The sequence below is a fragment of the Pseudorca crassidens genome, chromosome 18 (assembly GCF_039906515.1).
Source record: "Pseudorca crassidens isolate mPseCra1 chromosome 18, mPseCra1.hap1, whole genome shotgun sequence".
Classification (NCBI taxonomy): Eukaryota; Metazoa; Chordata; class Mammalia; order Artiodactyla; family Delphinidae; genus Pseudorca; species Pseudorca crassidens.
The window spans coordinates 2,543,533-2,563,654 of NC_090313.1; the positions used below are offsets into that span (position 1 = coordinate 2,543,533).

The following is a 20,122-nucleotide window of genomic DNA, read 5'->3' on the forward strand; positions in this document are numbered from 1 at the left end:
ACAATAGATTGAACTCAGGTCTTAGAAACACTAACGGTAGCCACTGAAGAAAGAATAAAAACCTAAGTTTATATTTTTCGAACCGGTAGAGGTAAAAATACATAATTTCTTTAGAGATAGAGAAATGTAAAAGGAAATGCTGAGAATGAGAAATGCTTGACTTGGAGATTAAATGGTGATCAATGGGAACCAAACATCGGTATTATTTCAAAACCTCACCAGGGGTGTGAATTCAAAATGGGGGCTCCACAGTCTGTACTGTCTCAGTGATGCTTTGCGCGGGCCCAAACTGGGATGGCCCTTGCATTCCTATTATTCACCAGTGTCTGGAAATTGGGGAAATTAGGAAGAGGCAAAATTATCATTATTTTCACATAGTAAGATTTTCTCCTCCACCACTCTCTCAAAAAATAATAGTAAATTGCCAAGTAACGTAAACTTCAGTATCTACTTAGACAGCTAGTGGAAAAACACATATGCAAAAATTAATATAATTCCTATATATTGACAATAATAAAAAAAACTGTTCAGAATAACCATACAACATAAAAAACAATAAAATAAATACGATGAAACATGTATCTTTATCAAACAAATATTTCCTGAGGGAGCAGATATAAATAAAATATGAAGCATATAATGTTCCTAGCAAGGAAAGCCATAACAGGTATTATAAAACTGTCAAGTCCCCCCCAAGTTATTTAATAAACTGAAAGAAATTCCAACAACATAGTTTTGCAAATTTTAACTAAATTATATTAAAGTTCGTAAGAAAGTATAAGTGGGCAAGGAAAATAAAGATCATTAAAGAGGAAAATAAAGAAGAGTTGAAGCACTGCTACATATTAAAACACAGTACATAAGACGACACTAATGCCAGTAGCATACAACCGCCATAGACGAGATAAACAGTCCAATGATACAGACAAAAAAGCAGAAATAGAACCAAATTATGTTTCAGTCCTTAATGTGATGTAAGAGTGCATTTTAAATCAGTGGAGAAAGAATTATTAAATAAAATCTTCCAAAATAATTGCTTCACTATTAGTAATAAAAAAGTAAATGTTGACACTTGTACTCACATCATGCATCTAAATAAACTACAGAGTTACTGCAACAACAAAGCCAGAAAAGAACCAGAGAAGGGACATTTTATATGCATAGCTATATGGCGCGAAGACAGATTTTGTAAACATAGCATCAAAATAGAAACACTAAGGAAAATTTTGATGGATTTGACAACCTAAATTTTTCATATCCTTTCACTGTTAAAAAATGCACAAAGGCGAATGACAAATTGGGGGAAATATTTAGAACATATACAATACCCAAAAGTCTATTAAATACCTCACTAAGTAAAAAGCACTTGCAAATCAATAGGAAAAACCAGTATCTCCAAAGAAGAATAGACTATGGATACAAACAGGCAATTCAGAAAGGCAGACCAATAAACAGCCAGTCACCATATGAAAACTCTTTATCCTCACTAATGACCAAAAGAATACATCTTAAAACTAGATGCCATTGTTTCGTGGTCAAAAGGGCAAAGATTTAAAAAGAAATAACAATACTCAGATTGTCAAGTGTAGCTAGGAATCAGAAGTCATTCCCATACCTTATTGATGGGCGTGTCCATTTCTGGAGTGCAGATTTTCAAAGTGTCTCAGGTGCCTCGTAAACGTTTAAGCCAGCAACTGTATTTCATGATTTTGTCCCCTAAGAAAAGAATCAGAAATAAACACTAAGATTTTGACCAAGGACTTAAATTGTAATTTTCTACATCAAACTTGGGAGAATAAAAACCTAAATGTTCATCAAGAAGAAAATATTTTCAAATAAGTCAACTTAAATAACTATGCATTTATAAGGGACCACTGCATAATATTCAAAAATCATTTTAGAAAAGTTTTTCATGATATGGGAAAATTCTCATGATGCAATGCTAAGTGAAAATGCAGGATATACAATTTCTCGTACAGTATGATCTCTACTTAAAAAATTCACTTTTCCTCCAATCAGCATGCATTTATTTTTTCAATTAGAGCAATCACATTCAATATAATTTTTTAAAAACCAAATGGTGAGGAAGCATCTCCAAATGAAGCACTTGGGGCCCAGGACCCAGCATGTCAAGTCATTCCTTATGTTGAGAATCCGAACACAGAGAATCAAACTGGAAGCCCTTTTTCCTCTCAGCTTAATTTCAGGGCCTGGCGGTGGGCACCTTGGGCTCCACCTGTCTGGTTATCTCCATGTATGAAATACCAAGTCACCCATGTTCTCTCTTGTTCCAGATGCTGTGTCTGATCCCACTCAGCAAAGCGGCCCATAGCATGTGGTCGGTGGACGTTACTCCAGGAAATGAGAGCATCACCGTGGAGTTGTGAAAGAAACGCTTTGGGCGCAGTGGAGAAAGGAAACAACTGAAGGCGCGCGCCTTGGAGGTGGGCAGTGAGTTCGACACAGACCTTGCTGCGGAGCCACTGCGCGCACCGGCCGGACCTTCCTCTAGCTTCTCTGGGTCAAGAAACACCTACGGCGGAGGGTGAACAGCTCTCATGTTCAGCGTGCATCACTGCAGCTGCAGTTTCCTTTTACCTAACCCCAGAGTGGGCCCCTGAAAGATCTTTTCACGGCTGTCTCCTCAGGAAATAGTCCCTGTATTTACTCAGCGACCAGCAGTAGCTCTGCTGGGCTTGTCTAATCCAGCCTCTCATACTTGTATCTATTTTTCCATGTTTGCTAGTTTAATGATTTGAAAGTAATCCCTCTCTCATGGCTTTATACCACATATTTAAATGTTCTTATTTCCGTGTAAACATTTTGTGTAAACATCATTTCAGTTCCTTCACCGTTTATTCAATAGAAAGGAGATATCACCCCCTACGTCTGAATTCTTAGAGATCATATTCTTCCCACCTATTGAGATGTGTTTAATATTTTTGTTTTGTTGCTGAATAATAGACTGCATTTTATGCTTCTATAATTTAACGTGCTTACTTCACAAAGTAATTTTTCCTCTCACTTTAAAAAGGATACAAATTGCTATAGACACTTTAAAAAATCTTCACATTTAACTGTGTCACTCGTGGTGGTCGCAGAGCCTGTTACCCCAGGTAAGGAACTGCATGTTGATTTTTCATCGATTACACTCAAGCCTTACACAACTTTAGACCTGTTCTTGAAAGCCCAGGGCTGGTCCATCAGTGCTACTTCTCCCTGGCACTGTCTCGGCTGCTTTTAACACCGGTTCGAACTTTTCCAGGTGCTGCATCCCCTCTGTCACTGACGGAGATGCAACAGGTCAGGCTGGGAACGGCCTCGCCCTGGGGGGCAGTGTCTGGAAGTGATGGGGCAGGTTCAGGACTGCGTTCTCGCCCTTGCTGGCTGCCGGCTGCCGGGGGCGGGGTGGGGTGAGGGATTCCCTACCTTCCTCAGGTGAGCTGCTTGGGATCTACTCCACACACACTCCTGGCAGCACCCATTCTCTTCGAGGGAGGGAGGACTCATCTCCATTTTCCCTCCAACTCCCTCTGGCTTCAGCCTGCAAATCACAGCTCTGCTCACCTTCCTGCCTCCTCAGAGCTCAGTCCTCCGACTCTGTCACTCAGCAGACATCGGGTCAGGTCTGCTCTGAGCCGGGCCTGGGGCGGGGCTGGGGATCAGCCGTGAACAGGTCAGCGGGACCCCCTCGCCCTCCTGAGACTCCAGCTTATTCTGGACCACGGGGCATGCAGGCTGGTCCCCGACCTCAGGCGCCTAAACTCTCGCCTTGATCAGTGAGGCCCCCCTCTGGGCTCGGCCCACTCCCTCCTCACTCGTAGGGCATCGCTCTTCCTTTATTAAGACTATTCTTAATTATCAACCGCGAGGGGGCCCACAGGTGTGCTCAGAAAGCAGCGTGTGTCCCAGAGCTGGATTTCTAGCCTGCTAGATTTTGCCTGGAAGAGACACCCATTCCTTCCAGACTGAGTGGAGGTGAAGGGGGCTGAGGGCCCAGGGCTGCGTAAACCTCCTCTGGTGCTTTCGGCTGAGACTCTCTGGGGACTCAGCAAAGGCGCGGCCACCAGCCAAAGCGCAGACTCTGCATGGCCCAACCCAGTGGGATGCTCAGAAAGGGCGGTTTGCACAGGTGCTCAAAGCAGCATCCGGGGGCGGGGGCGGGGGGGCAGGGGTCATGTCCACCAAGAAGCCACTGAAGCAGAGACTTCAGGCCTTCCTCTTGCACAGCCCCTTCTAAGGACCTGGGAAGGGCCCTAGAAGTTTGTATTAATTAATCTGATTTCTTAAGCACCTTGTTCTACATTCCTATTCCTCTCCCTCCCCTGCTGAGTAATTTAGATGTAAGCTCTCAGTCCTGCTGGCTCCGCCCTACATCAGTGCCTAATGAGTTGCTAAAAGCTCCTGTCCTTTGCACTCTGACATACGTGAAATGCAAGACATCACGTAAGTATTCAGACGCCTAGCTCCACATTTCCTGCCCCCTCGTCCCCAGGGCCACGCTAGGGAGCATGGCAATCAGAGGGGTACCTGAAATGATCCAGTAACAACAGCCACAGCATTACGGTTTATTGAGGGTTTACTCTAAACCGAGCCGTGTGCGAAAAACTACACCTTATGTTATTTAATCCTTACCAGAACACAATGGCATACGTATTACGGGGCCACAATCTCTTATCTAAAATCCCCAAGGCCAGTTGTTTTTCAGAATCAATAACTTTTCATATTTTAGAAAGGAAATTCTACCAAATACTGTATCTCATTTAACATGCTGAGAGCAAACCATAGCGAAGCCTATTAGTATTTCTGCAGTAAAGTGTACGAATATTCATCCCAAGTGGTATAAAGACCATAAATAGCTTCACATCAGTTGGCGTCAGGTATCACATGAGAGCCCATAGGAGAACTTTTATGTTCCTATCCTGTCACCTACCTCGTCTTAAACTAGTATTCAGTCATTAATCATCTAAATGAGCAAGGATCTATAGCACAGTTTTGTTTTTTCCCACTGGGATTCCTCCCTAATCTGACAAACTGGCCACAACTCAAAGGAGTATTAGTGCACAAGTTTGATTTAAACATCAGTAAATACGGGTTTGTAGTTGAGCTGATGTGACATGTGCCCTAACCAATTTCTGTCCAAGAGTCAAGGCTTAAGGAAAGGTCCATGATATCAAAGAGCCATTTTATTTTTCCTAATGGGCTTTTCACAGATGATAGTGAATTTAGCAATGAGTGAAGTATACAACAAAAGCTAAAATCTTTCTGGACTATATGTAGAATGGTGGCCTGAGGATCCAACTTTTAAAAAAATGAAAGATCTAATAATTAAAAATAGAAACTCTAATAGAAAAGTTATACGGCAGACTAGATACAGCTAAAGAGAGAATTTATGATTGGAAGATAGACCTCATTGTCAAACATGTACCCAAAATGGAGCAAAGAGAGAAAGGAAAGAGAAGGGAAATAGAGAATAGCCTTTAACAGGTGTGGCATAATATGAGAAAACAGAATACGTTTCTAATCAGAATTCTAGAAGGAAAACAGAATGGAAGAAACACAATACTTGAAAAAAGAATGGTTAAAATTTTCCTAATATTTTTAAAGGACACGACTCTTCATATTTAGGATGTCCATAAACCCCAAGAAGGGTATTTAAAAATAATTCACACTTAGACACATCCTAATGACACTGATGGATACAAATAAAAAGAGAGACCTTTTTAAATTGGAGGAAAAGAATAGATTCTCTAAAAGGAAACAAGATTTAGAAATACAGCTGACTTCTCAACAGTAATAGGGGAAACCAGAAGTCAGTGGCATAATATCTAAAATGCCAGGGGAAAAAATAAATGCTGACTTGAAATGATAAATCAGTTCAGTGTATTTTTTGAAAATGATGATGAAATAAAGATATTTCAAAAATCCCATGATTGACCCTCATTAGAGGCACTTTCATAAGGAGAAGTCTAGGAAGAGAGAAGGATCCTAGAAAAAAAGTTCTGAGATACATAGAATGTTTATCAAAGAAAATAGTAAATATGTGGGTTAGTCTAAACAAACATTAGCTGTGGAAAACAGTAACATATAATTTGTGTAACTAAAAATAACAAGATAGAATTAAGAGAACAACTGCAACATATAATTTATAATAAAAGCACTCTAAGTTTCTTGTATCATCTTTAAAGAGGGTAAAATATTAGCTCTCGACTTTGTCAAGTCAAATAGCTTACGGATTATTAATATTTCAGGGTAATCAACAATATCATAGAAATAGAATGTCTTACTTCCAAACTGAGTTGGAGAATAAGATGGGAGGGAAGAAAAAAATTCAATTAATTTAAAAGGATGTAAGAATAGAAAGAAAAAAGAAGCCTCAGAAAGGTAGGACAAATAGAAAGCATGAAATAAAATAGTAGAAAGGAATTTCAGTATATCACTAATCGTAATAAACACTAATGAATAAAACTTTCTAATTAAAAAGTTAAGATTATAATGCAGAATTTAAAAATCCCAGCTATATGTTGGTTATGAGAGATACATCTAAAATATAAGAGCATAGACAGGTACAAATCAAAAACAAAAAAGGAAAAATATGTTCTAAACAAATAGCCAAAGAACGCTGGTAGTAATATATTGGTGTAAGTTGAAAACAAAAATAATTTAGGGCCAAAGGCATTACAAGAGACATTAAAATAAAAGGTTACTACATATTGATAAAAGGCATAAAGGGCTCAATTCAACAGGAAAATATAACAATTCTAAGCATTTTTGTTCCTAATAACAAAGTCAAAACATATAAAACAAAAATAGATGGAATTATAAGGAAATTTTGAGAAAACTAGCATGACAGAAGTAGATTTTTAAAATCCTTCTGTAAATAATCAATAAACCATATAGACAAAATTCAGTAAGGATATAAAATACTTAAATAACACTACGAAAGAGGCTCATATAATAGGAACATAATAGAAAGAGAATTGAATACTTTTTTAAACTCTCAAGAAACATTTACAAATACTGACCACATACTAGGAAATAAAGTAAATTGCACCATATTTTAATAAGTTGATATTACACAGACACAGAGTTTCTGACTGCAACAAAATTTTAGTTTCTAAAACGCAATTTTCTTTTTCAGTTTTTAGTGTCTCTAAATTAGGATGTGTCTAACAATCAGGGACTTCTTATAATTACTGTTGCCATTTTCCCACATTTTAACATTTCTGAAATTTGAATACTTCTTGTGTAGCATTTTAGATCCAACAAATATATTAAGTTCAAAATCAATAACCAAATGATTTTCTAAACAAATTCATACGTTTGTGAAGTAAAAAAGTACAGTTTCAAAGACTTCGTGATGATTTTATGATGTCAAATCATTACGCTGTACACCTTAAACTTACACAGTGCTATATGTCAATTATAGCTCAGTACAACTGGAAGAAGAAAAAAGCCTCATGGATCAAAATAGTAATCATTATGGAAGTTAGAAAATACCTATTAAAAATATTAGGTATCAGTAATTGTGAGATGCAGCCAAGGTCATGATAAGAGGCAAATTTATAGTCTTAAATTATATTAGAAAATTTTAAAAGGCTGGAAATTAATAACGTGCAAGAACAGCAGAACAAACTCAACAAAGCAAAAGAAGGGAAACAATAATGAACAAAATGTAATGCAGGTGAAAATAAAGGTATGGGAGAAAGGATAAACAAAGCCAAAACTTGGTTCTTTGAAAAAGATTAATCAAGTTAACAAATCTCAGAAGAATATAAAGGTAAAACGAGTGAAAATAAAATATACATAGCATAAATGAAAAAGTAAGTAACTATGTATATACAACAAAAATTTAAATATCAAAGAGTACTAGAACACATCCGGGCCGAATAATCTGGAAAATATGTGAAAATAACAAATTCCTACGTAAAACAAGTTATCCAAACTGACCCCAATAGGACTGAATGATCCTGAAACCTTTAAATGCCTTCAATCAATATTCTAAAATCTATCTACAAAGAAAATATGGATGGTTTTACAGATGAGTTCTACCAATCACTGTATAATTCCATCACGCAACCCTTCCAGAGAATGTAGAAAGAATAAACATTCCTTCAACTCATTTTATTGGGCTAGTTATCAGAATCACAGATAATACAAAAAAAGACGACAGGCCAACCTTACACAAGAACAAAAACACACATATACACAAATGCAAAAATACTAACAAAATCATTATCAAATAAAATCCATGTCCACAGGGAAGGACTTCAAGGTTATTTTTGCATTAAAAAACATTAAATCCCATATTGCTATAATTATCATATTAACAGCTTAAAGTGGGAAAACCATAAACCAGATACAGAGACTTGCTATGTAGTTTCAGTAATCAGGACCGTGTGGTGCTGGCCTGAGGACTGACAAACAAGTGAAGCACAGTATAGATGCTAGAAACAGGTCCACGTGCATGGGAAACCTGATTTCTGACAGTGCTGGCCTTGCAGATGAGCAAGGAAAGAATGGCCCCACTGGTCATCCACAGAAACCAAGAAGTGGACTCCCTACCTCACTTCACATACAAAAACAACAAGTTAGTAGCCTACATGTGACAGGGTTTTTTTTTTCTCATTTGGGAGAAAACACAGGATAACACCTTTACGGACTTCATGCGGAGAAGGTTTGCGTTTGAACTGTCTGATCGCCAGAGCCCTTGCCAGCCGCCCCATGTGGGCTCTGCTCCTCTAAAAGGAAGTAATATCGGAAATAAGACAAGACTGATGATATTTAAATAAAAGCTAAATCCAAAAACCATTGAGATAAAAAACTCAGAAAGATGAGGGAGAGGGAAGATAAAGTCTAAAACCCACTAGATGTAAGTGAAAAAACATTAGAAGAGGTGAGATGAAGATTGAGGAACATAAATTTTAAACGAACAGAATATGACAAGGATAAATAGTACTGAGAAAAATCGTTTTTTCCAGGAAAAGGCTGAACTTGGTGTGCGAGCAGAGGGGGCAGTCGGCTGCTGTTGGCTTCTGCTGCCCCTGGGTAGGGTCCCCCCCGCCCGCCCAAGAGGTGGGACCCAGGAGGCCAAGAGGGTTGGCGGCGTTGGCCAGACTCTCTTTAACGAAGCTTCTGCCCCAACATGTGAGCACTCTGATCAGAGGTCACAGGTCCTTCCAACAAACATTTGTTAATTTATCTGCCCATTCCTTCCACCTTCACTTCCCAAGCACCCAGCTCCGTGCCTGCTGCCTAGTAGGAAATCTACACGTGGCAGTCATCCCCATCCTAATACTATAGGTTGTTAACCTTTACAAGTTCACCATTTTGGTCCCACAGTCAGTGATGATTCCTGGGCAGAGGGTGAGAGGTGTGACCTGAGGTTCGAGGAGGGGACCCCGATGACACAGCCTCCTCAGCCACAAAGAAGACTTAGAGTCTGACCCAAGGATAAGGAGGAACCACCAGACACTTCCCCGGGGAAGGGCGGTAAATGTGCATTTTCCGGAGGGGGCCCATGGGCTGAGGACCGGGCAGAGAGCGGCACGGGGGCCAGTTGGGTGGCCACACCCAGAACAGGCGGTGGTGGAGAAGGCTCAGAGGAGTGGGCTTCGGGGCTACTTGGGAGGCAGGATGGAGACCGACCAGGAAAAGATTTAGTGAAGGAAAGCATCTTCTGATTTGTTAATTGGGAGGCTGGTGAGTCTCCTCTGCGGAGACCTTAGGAGAGAGAGGGCTCAGTGTGCAACCCCTCAACATCCTCCCGAATGAACAGCCCACACATGAACCCATGCCCCAGGGTCTCCTTCTGGAAAGCTGCCAGGAAGGTGCGCTGGCTCTGGCGGCCTCAGGCCGAGGCTGGGGGGAGCCGGAGGGGGGCTGCCTGTAGCGGGAGCCCAGCTGGGCCAGGACAAGTGACAGCTCCGCCCTGCAACCAGGACGGTGTCTGGCTCTGACCCAGCAGGGCCTCAGGGACCGACGGTCCTCAGACTTCACGCATCGGGGACCCAGAGCCTGAGGGCTCAAGGCGTGGTTCCCGCAGCACGAGCATCTCCCGCGAGCTTGCTGGAAACACAGCCTCGGGCCCCTCCCGGACCAAAATCTGCGTTTTGACACCATCCGCGGGAACTTGCCTGCTTGCTCACGTTGCAGAGGCAGGGACCTCATGCACATTCACGCTAAATCAAACCAAACATCCTTCCCTTTGGAGGGCACAACCCAGCCCTAGAAGTGCCGGCTCCTGGGGTTTATTTCCCATCCTCCGGAGAGCGTGTGTCTCAGTGTGGCCTTCAGTTCGGGCTCCTGCAGCCTGATGGCCTCGATACGGTGGACCAGTGTGGGTTCTGAGGAGGACCTGGACAGCCCATGTCCCATGGGACCCCCGTGGCAGAGCGCAGAGAGTGACTGCTGCAGAGGCATCGTGTGTCCACCCCAGGAGACCTGAGCTGCGTCTGGTCCTCCTTCTGGTCGGGGGTGGACAGGGCTCTTTCCAGGTCAGAGTCTGTCTCCAAAGTTCCCGACGCCCAGGAGCCTTTCCCGGTGGGGTTGCCATGCCGGGCACACAGCTGCTCAGCTGAGCCTGCGGCCCTCGGGCTCCCTCGAGGTTTTGTAAGGACGCACTGATGAGTTAAGGGGAGACACCCTCACATCCTTTAGGTCCTGCAGAGCAATACTGTCTTTGATTGGCTAATTTATGCGGGGAGTTTGAGGCTTCCCCCAACCCTCTCCACGCTGATAGCTCTCACCCCACAGGCTAGGAAACCACCTACGTCCGTTCCAGTTTTACAGAGTGTATCCAGTCCAGGTGTACACGTAGGAACTGGGCAAATTACCGTCGGGCAGGTCTGTGGCCCAGTGGTCCTAAGGTGAGCGGGACGGGCGGGCCCCATTCAGTGCCTGCCCCGACGGGGGCCCTGACGATGCTTTGTGTCTCTGGATATCCGTGCTGCTTTGACCCTGACTCCTCTAAATGTTGGGATACTCTCCTTTCCGTATGGTACCGTTACCCCAGAAGGGCAGCAGGTCCATTTTGAAAGGGTCTGAGGAATAATTACAGTATGTGCTGGATTTTACGAGAAAACTGAATATCCATCGTGAGGCCACAGGCTTAGAGTTCGTCACAGCCTTGAGCCTCACGGCAGCTCCTACAACACGTTGTGGGTGCTTTCAAAGAGGCTGCTGCAGTGACTTCACGGCTGCCCTCCTCAGAAGGGATTCAGGGAATGCTGACTTCACCTCTGTAAGCTGTTAATTAGTGTATACTTCCCACTCCCGTGTGCCAGTGGGCATGGGAGCTCAGGTGGCGTCGGTGTAGCACGTGGCAAGCCTTACGGGAGCCGGTTAGGAGGAGTGAGGCGTGAGGGGCATACCCGTTCCTCTTCATGGTGATGCAGGGGTCACCGTCCACACCGGTCACACTGGTCACGGGTTCCATTGCTTGTGGCCCAGAGCCTCACAGCATCACAGGCTGGGTGGGTGTGGGAGGGGTGAGGCTGACCCTCGCAGTGGAAGGTCACGGCCCTTCCTCAACATAACAACAGAATGTCTTCTGGTCCATTTCTCCATAACCTTTTACCCAAGCTGGGTTTCCCCATCCACTGCCCTCATTCCCGACCTGACGCCACGTAGACCTCCTCGTCCCGATGTTAGCGTGTATCTTACCTGGTTTTAGGTCCTGGCAAACGTTTTTTCAAGCACACTGCTTCTTTTGCAGTTGCTCTGTCTTTGTAAACCGTCCTAATCATTTCCCCTTGCCACTTACTCCGTCGAAAGCAGAGCTCCTGATCAACGAGAGAAGCACTGCAGAAGTGCCTCTGAACTGCTGGGAATTACCCAAGAGAATGACATGTCACGCAACTTTACACTTAACAAGTGATCTCAGTGTGAAGCTGGGTACATTTTTATTTGGAAGACTGTACATATAAGTATAATGATATAGCTAAATCTGTTAGCTTGTACCTAGAATCCTGGTTCAAAAATACAGCTTTTAACCAAATGGGTAAGTTTCCTAGAGGATGCGGGATTTTGAGTGGCCTTTTGAGTAAGGCTGAGTGACAGGTTTGGGGCAGCAAAGCGCTGCAAACAGGGGCTCGGCTAAGCACAGGCAGGGGTTGGGTGGGGCAGCAGGGGCGAGCATTTTGGGAATCACAGGCTCCCAGGCCTGTTCCCTCTCTCCCCGGCTTGACTCGTCAGCGTGTGGACAAAGCAGGGCTGGCAGAATGTCCACTTCCTGTTAGAGACGATGTTTTCTTTGTGGCTTCTTTGGCTATTTTGTTATTGTGTGATGCTCATCGAACACCAGGGGTGTGAGTGCGGGACGTGGTGTGTATAATTAGCAGAATCCCCGGCTTTCGTCAGTTTAGACGTGAAAATCTGTGTAAGGAAAGTGGAACAGAGCAGAGCCGGCAGGCGGAGAGGAGAGCGCCTGAGTCACATCAGCGACTCGTGCTCGGGGTGGTTCAGCTCGTAAACACGTGCAAACGCTTCCAGTGGACGTGTCGCAGACGTGCACACAGACGGTTACCTACCTATCTGTGCTCTCTGTTTATCTGATACAGGCCCTCTGGAAATAGCGTGTTCGTAACTTTGTTTTCGTTTGTTGCCCAGAGCCCCACCCTAGGGCTGGCTGGGGCCTCATTGACCTCAGCTCCTCCCTCTACCCAGCCCTGCCCCGCCACCCCTCACGGAGGCTGTTTTCGGGAGAATTCCCAGTAAACTTCCCACATGCAAAACCTGGTCCCAAAATCTGTTTTCCCAGGAACCCAAGCCTGGCGACTCTTTTAAGGAAAACGTTCTAAACTATCCTCCTTCGGAGAGAAGTCCATACACTGATGGCTAATTAGCTTGCTTGGCAGACAAAGCCAACGCCACGCTCTGTGAGAGAGTCACGGTAAAGCTGCGCAGTCCCAGGACGGCCCAGCTCGACTCACCCTCCGCTCCCGGGGATGCTTCCGGGAAAGGATGGGTGGTTCTCCATCCCGTCCCACCACGTGGAGCCTGTCCAGCCTGGGCACTTACTAAAACTCCGAGTCTACGGGTCTTCTGTGAATTGAGGCCGGTGGCAAAGAGGAAATGAGGTCACCAACGAGGAAGGCCAGGCGAGAAGACCCTCAGCACACACTCGCCCATCCGGCATGGTGCTCGGGTGACAGCGCCCAGAGTGGGAAGGACACCAGGGGGGGATTAATATCTGACGCTCATCCGTTGTTGGCAGGCTCAGAACACCAGCTGGGAGACATCTAAGCCAGCTTAGTCTCATTTTATTAGCACTTAACCACCCAAAAGGATCAAAGTCAACAGAAATTCTGCTTCATAAATATCCCCAGAGCCCTAAGTCCTTGTAGGGAACGTACCCATACTCAAGCTTACCAGACGTCTCCCAGAACCTGTCTGGAGGCAGAGGTGGGACAGTCTAAGGTGAAGACATGTCGCGATGACGCGCCAGGTAGCGGCCGCCTCCCCAGGCACCGCCTCATCCTGCGGCGGAGGCTGCCTGCCCAACAGGTTTTAGGAGAACAGAATCCTGACTGGGTTTTCTTTCACTCCCAACATATGCCAGCCTCAGCCAGCCAACAACAGAAGCTACTTCAAGGCCCTGTGAGCGGCTCAGAATCGATCACGCCCTCACCTGCCGTCCACCCCGCGGCAGGTACAGAGGGCTCAGGAAAGCAGATGACAAGGCACGGCACCTCCACCGGCCCGGCCAAGCGGGATGCCGCTGGACTTCAGCCAACCGCTGGATTACAGTATCCCGTTTCTGACAAGATTACAAGAAGCAGATTAATCCTCTCAGTGCACCTTAACTGCGGGAAAGGTTTCCATGCCCGAAATCCACCGAAGGTTGATGACAGGTGTGTGTCAGAGCAAGGCCACCGCGATCCCGTCCCACCACCCAGAAGCGGGGGGTCCACCCGAGACAGCATTCTCTCTGGAGCACGTGCACACACCCACGAAAAGCACTCTCGGGAAGGCGCATGTCGATTTTAAACGACCAGGCCTCCACAGTTTTTCAGTTTCAGTTTCATTTTTTCAGTTTCTCGATTTAAAAGCATTCAACAATTTTACTTTCTTAGCATGCTTTTAAATTATGAAAAAATGTATAGAAAACCTAAAAAGAAAACGATAACACAGAGGTTATTTTTAGATATTTAAAACTGGGAAGTATTGCTCTCATTCCTAAAACCTGGCTGACAAAGACCTACTAAACTCACGAGGAGGCTGAACTCAGATTCCTGATGGTATTGGCTCTGAGCTTCACTGCAAAATACACCTGGCCACCCATTTGGGGACAAGAGCATTCCTTTTCCTGCATTCATGTGTGCAGGACAAGGACCGGAAAGGCTGCTGCTATGGGCTGAACTTTATCCCCCCAAGTCGATGTGTTGAAGCTCTAACCCCCCCAGGACTCAGAACAGGACTGCATTTGCAGATGGGCTTTTTTTTTTTTTTTTTGCGGTACGCGGGCTTCTCACTGTTGTGGCCTCTCCCGTTGCGGAGCACAGGCTCCGGACACGCAGGCTCAGCAGCCACGGCTCACGGGCCCAGCCACTCCGCGGCATGTGGGATTTTCCCAGACCGGGGCACAAACCCGTGTCCCCGGCATCGGCGGGTGGACTCTCAACCACTGCGCCACCAGGGAAGCCCCAGATGGACTTTTAAAGAGGCGATTTAGTTAAAATGAGGCCACGTGGGTGGCCCTGATCTAGCCTGACTAGCGTCCTTAGAAGAAGAGAAGATCAGGACACAGACGCACGCAGAGGACGACCACCTGAGGACAGCCCCTGTTTTGCTCAAGTTAGTTTTGGTTGGGTTTCAAGCATTTGGAATTAAAGTCTAAGGCACGTACAGCCAGAGAAATGTGCATGGCGACTTTGTTTATACTCAAGGCTGACCAGACAGGTGCGACACGGAGCCGCTCTTCCACCATATTTATTTGGAAAATGTACACAGGACCTCACAGTGTATTTATCTGGATCCCATAACATGACGATCTACGGAATATATCAGACAAGCTTACTTTCTTACATGAATTAAAAGTACACTGTGACTGATGCCTTACCTCCTTCAGCTGGAGGAAAAACCCTGTCTGGATATGGGTATGTAAATTTCAAAGCTGCCCTTTTTCAATAGTCTTTTTTAAAACGGAAGTACAGTTGACTCACAATATTATATGACTTTCGGGTGTACAGCACAGTGATTGACTCAATATTTTTACAGATTATGCACCATAGAAAGTTATTATTATATTATTGACTATTTTTCCTGTGCTATATATTACATCCCCATGGCTTACTTATTTTATAACCAGTATTTTCCACCTCTTAATCCCCCTCAGCTATTTCACCCTTCCCCTCAGCCCCCCACCCCTCTGGCAACCGCTAGAATGTTCTCTGTATCTGTATTTCTGTTTTGTTATATTTGTTCATCTGTTTCGTCTTTTAGAGTCCACATATAAGTGAAAACATACAGGGTTTGTCTTTCTCTGTCTGACTTACTTCACTTAGCATAAGAACTCATATAACTCAATATCAAGAAAACAAGCAATCTGATTAAAAAGTGGGCAGAAGACCTGAACAGACATTTTTCCAAAGAAGACATACTAATGGCCAACGGGTAGCTGAAAAGATGCTCAATGTCACTCGTCATCAGGGAAATGTAAATCAAAACCACAGTGAGCTATCACCTCACACCTGTCAGAGCAGCTATTATCCAAAAGACAACAAGTAACAAATGCTGGAGAGGGTGTGGAGAAAAGGGAGCCCTCCCGCACTGCTGGCCGCTATGGAGAACAGTCCGGAGGGTCCTTAAAAAACTACAAATAGAGCTGCCATACGACCCAGCAATCCCAGTCCTTGGGCCCATCCTTCCCCGTACGGGGCAGCCGGTCAGCGGAGAGAGAGGACAGCAGGGCCGTGCCCGTCCGCCCCGGCGCATCCTCACCCCGCCAAGAACTGGGGCCCTGCTCACTCTTCCACGTGGCGTTTAGTCTGAGCAGAGGCGGGAAGACGCCTCCCCCCATCCCACCGCCAGAACAGGGTTTCTACGAGCTCCTGACACAGTCACACCCTCCGGACCTTCAGAGCCAGTTGACGACAATGAAACGGCTCCACACACTCAGGCAAGGCTGCCCCGAGAAGGGGAGTTTCTGAGGGACCCGCTGCGTCCTCTGTCCTGCTCCTCCCTCGCTCTTCCCACCTGGGACGCAGGCAGCTCCCCAGACAGGACCGCTGAGGGCAGGGGAGCGCGCGGGACCCAGAGCCGCAGCCACCAGGGTGGGTCTGTCACAGGCCGGGACGCAGGACGAGGGAGCGGTGAAGACGAAGCAGGTCTTTGAGAGCCTCTTCTCTGCAAGGAGACCCTCAACTGTGTGCAGGAGCTGGGCCGAGGCCCGGAACGCGGAGGCTGGGCCTGGGGTCACATCCGAAAATGCGCCTTTGGCCCAACCCATGGTTTCAGGTTTTACTCCAAACAAAGCATATTTGGTGAGGAGGTACCACCGTCCGCCAGTTTGTCCTCTTGGGTCAGAAGGATTGATCTGCTCTACACAACTCACTGCTGGTTGTGAGAAGCGAGAGGGGGAACGGGACCCGTTTATTTAGATGTGGAAGTGTTGGAATTCCATTTCCTCTTTGATGAAAAATTTGAAATGTTCACCCTGTCACAGAACAAAGGGAACTGTGACTTCTGTTTCACCATCTGCAGAGCTGATTTCATGCACTTTTGACAGTTGCTATCATGCTTCTGACAGTGATGATTTCCCCGCCAAGGGAAGCTGGGGGGTTCTGCACCTAACCCGTATCACTCATTCCCAAATGCCAGCTTTCTGTAACCTAAGGAATGAGTTTAGCGGATAGCTTTGCCTTCAGTTTGGAAAACAGCCCCACAAATCCCTACTGAGGTGATTTCCTTAATGATCAAACAAAACCATCCTGATAAGTCACCTGCTTCGACCTGCAAAACATTCAGGGTGGGATCCTCACAGGACATTCTGGCATTGGCCTTGGGCCTTGGGGAACGTGGCCAGGTGGCACCTGGGCCAAACCACACTGACCATGAGCCATGCTTCCCCGAGCGGTGCTGTGGGCCGGTCCTGTGTTCTCCCGGGGGACCCCCGACAAGGAAAGCGCGGCCCCCTCACGGAGCTAGCTGTCCACAGAGACACGGCCACCACTTGCATAATCACAGACGTTGGACTAAAGATACAGAGACAGCGGAGAGCTTCCTGAAGGAGCGGTGTTTGTGTGCATGAAGATGCGCCACCCTGCTGCCCCGCAGACCGGGAAAGTGGATGCTCTCTTTCTTCACAGCCCTGGTCTTCCTCTCCCACCAGCTCGAGGCCCCTCCCGCACAGAGGACCCAGGATTTGACAGGAAGGTACGTCCTTCTGGCTCGGCATCACCCTTCCGAGCCTTCAGCTGCTGCTCTGGCGCCTCCGCACCCTCTCCACCTCCCGTAAGGACCCGCCTGGGCAGCCTGCACCTAAACAGGGCGAGAAGGGAGGGACACGAAGGTTCGAACATACCTTTCCCCGCCCGCTCTGAGCGGCAGAAGATTTTGAACACTGTGCCAAAGACCATCCGTCAACAAACTCTCAGGGCAGGCGTTCCTGAGACAAAGCGAGGGAACCCGTGGATGCAGGCTCGGGGCATGTCAGCCCCCCACCCCCAGGACAGTCTGGCCCAGCAGGAGAACTGCTCCGGAACCAGGCTCTAAAAGGAATCACTTTTCCAGTTTAAAAACAAGAGGAAACAGAGAGATGTCACCACCATGAAAGCAGTGTGTCCTTCATGGGAAATTTCAACAGGAACACTAGCCCTTCTCTGGTTTCTCAGTGCAGACTGACTGTTTCCCTGGTTCCCTTTTTAAACACCACGAGGTTCACATGGGTTCATAATAACGGGCTGAAACACGACCGCCCAGCCAGTTCCCTGAAGGGCGCTCCTTTCCGTAACGTCGATGGTAACCCTGTGCTGTTTGGTAAACAAGTGCCGGCTTAGGATTTCCCAGACAGAAATGAGCCGCACCAGGGAGGCCACGCACATAGGCAGGCGCCCCGCAAACGCTCCAGGGGACACACCTGCGTCTTCACTGACGATCAATGGGCCACTGCGAGGTGGGAATGGATTTCATGAGTCCAGTTCATAACTTGCTGGCCGAACTTAATCAAATGCACAGGACGTGTCCTTCAAGTAGGAGCACAGAGAGCCCTTCTAGGAAAATTAGGATGCTACTGAGCTGCAAAACGGGGTCCTTTGAAGCTCCTTCATGGGCGTAAAAATAGCTGTACTTTCTGGAGAAAAATTATAGCTCCCCATTCCCAGGTTTTCTGTGGTCATTAACCTAGAAGCGCGGGGTGACACAAGGCCTCCCTAAAGACCCCACCACTCAGAAAAGGAGTGTTTCCCTCCCGTCTCCCCAGACAGTGTCATCAGGGTGTTTGCTGTCAGGCAAACAATGCACTTATCTGGCTTCTTTTCAAGTCACCCGATTAACTGGAGAAACAGAGAGAAAAGAGCGTGTCCTTGCCCAGGGCGTAAATGTCACAGAAAGGCCAGGGGACTGCGCCTTGGCTGCAGCTCTGCTGGGTCTCCTGCAGCACTCCTGGGTCTGCAGGTGGCTGGCTCCATCCCCCCACCGCCCTGCCCACTGGGCTCCAGGGCTGTGAAGGATGCTGCAAGGCCCACGTCACAGCTCTCGTGAGCAAGGCCGCAGCCTCCTCCGCGGCGGGCGCGTCTGGAACTTGTCAGGGGAGGGTCCTGGGCGGGACGGGGGCGCACTGGGGCCTGCGAGCTGGTGGCTCCCTCCTCTGGTCCAGCCTGGCCTCGGGGCATGAGGGGCAGAGAACCCGGGGCCTCCCAGACCCAAATGCGCCCTCGAGGTAGAGAACCCGAAAGGAGTTTAGCTTAAAATGGAACCAGGGACGTGAAATAAAAAACCTCACACCTGCACCCACATGGAAAGGAGGCCTAAGAAGGGAGAGACTGAGCTCCCCAAACGCCCGATTTACGGAAAACCAAAACCCACCTCCTGACCAGCGACCGTCCGCCAAGACTCTCTCCCGTCCTCAAGCCACCGGACTTGCCGTTTGGACTCTGCCCCAAACCCTCAAGGCCTCACCTGCGGTGGCTGCATGTGCATTTCCATAATTGCCAATTCCTGTGCTAGTTCCATACAGACTCACTTTCGGTTGTCTGCACTTGCTTCAGTTTACCTCTTCATTTAGGTGGATAAGGTCGCGTCTTCCTGGAGGAGGCGGCTTGGCCACCGCTGGCGTCAGCGCAGGTGCTTGGCGATGAAGGACTCACAGTGACAACGCCACCAGCTGACCTTCCTCGGGGCAGGACTTCGGACCCTACGTACCTTGGAGGCGACCTGAGCCTCCAGCGCGGCCTCTCTGGGGACCCTTAGGAGGACGGAAAATGCCAGGCTCCTGCGAAGGTCTGGAGACGTTGGTTTTCAGTGATCCCGAGGACATGTTTCTTGTAATAAAATGCAGGAAGTGAAGTGTGTGTGCATCTAAGTGCGTGTTCATGTTGTATGCACATGGGTGTGTTTGTGCACTTTCGTTTTCCTGGCTGGCGCTGTGTGGGCATCAGAGGGTCAGTGCCACCGGCCCGGCTCTTGGGAGAGGGAGGTGCACGCCATAGGGTTACCCCTGGGCCTACCTGCCGGGAAATGGGCTCCGCGCACCTACAGGGCGCGCCCTGGGTAACCAGGTTTGGGGCCGAGGCTTGACGTCAAATCCATTTGTCCCCAAGCCTCCCTTGGGGACATTGCCGGCCCAGCTCACAACGCAGGAGCGTGGCCCCTGCCCCTGACCTGTCCCAGCGGCTGGCCTGAGCTGGGGGCGTGCAGGGTTTGAAAAGTAAACGCTCTTCTGAACCCTGTGGGCTCATTATTCCCTAGAACAGTGGTAACATAGTGCATTTTCATTTACTTAGCCTTAAATATATGTAAATTAAAGGGTTTTCTTTTATTAAAAATAACACTGAAACTCACCACTGATGTGTTTTTGTTATTCTAAAAAGAAGCAGCACCGGAGGAATGAGGCTCTAATGACATTTCACATTCAGACATGTGTCTTGCTGCAGAAAGAGGGGCCTCCGCGCCCCAGGCCTCA

The 20,122-nt window shown here is 47.0% G+C and overlaps 1 long non-coding RNA gene across 1 annotated transcript in view; it reads right to left on the bottom strand.

The window, feature by feature from the left end:
* Nucleotides 1–217: 217 nt before the first annotated feature.
* The window catches only part of LOC137210976 (uncharacterized), a 244,279-nt gene continuing 224,374 nt past the window's right edge, over nt 218–20,122 (bottom strand). Inside the window, exons 3-4 of the long non-coding RNA XR_010936832.1 lie at nt 1,616–1,716; nt 218–326 (exon numbers count right to left, since the gene is read on the bottom strand). This is a non-coding gene — a long non-coding RNA (uncharacterized lncRNA). The remainder of the gene's footprint in view (nt 327–1,615; nt 1,717–20,122) is intronic.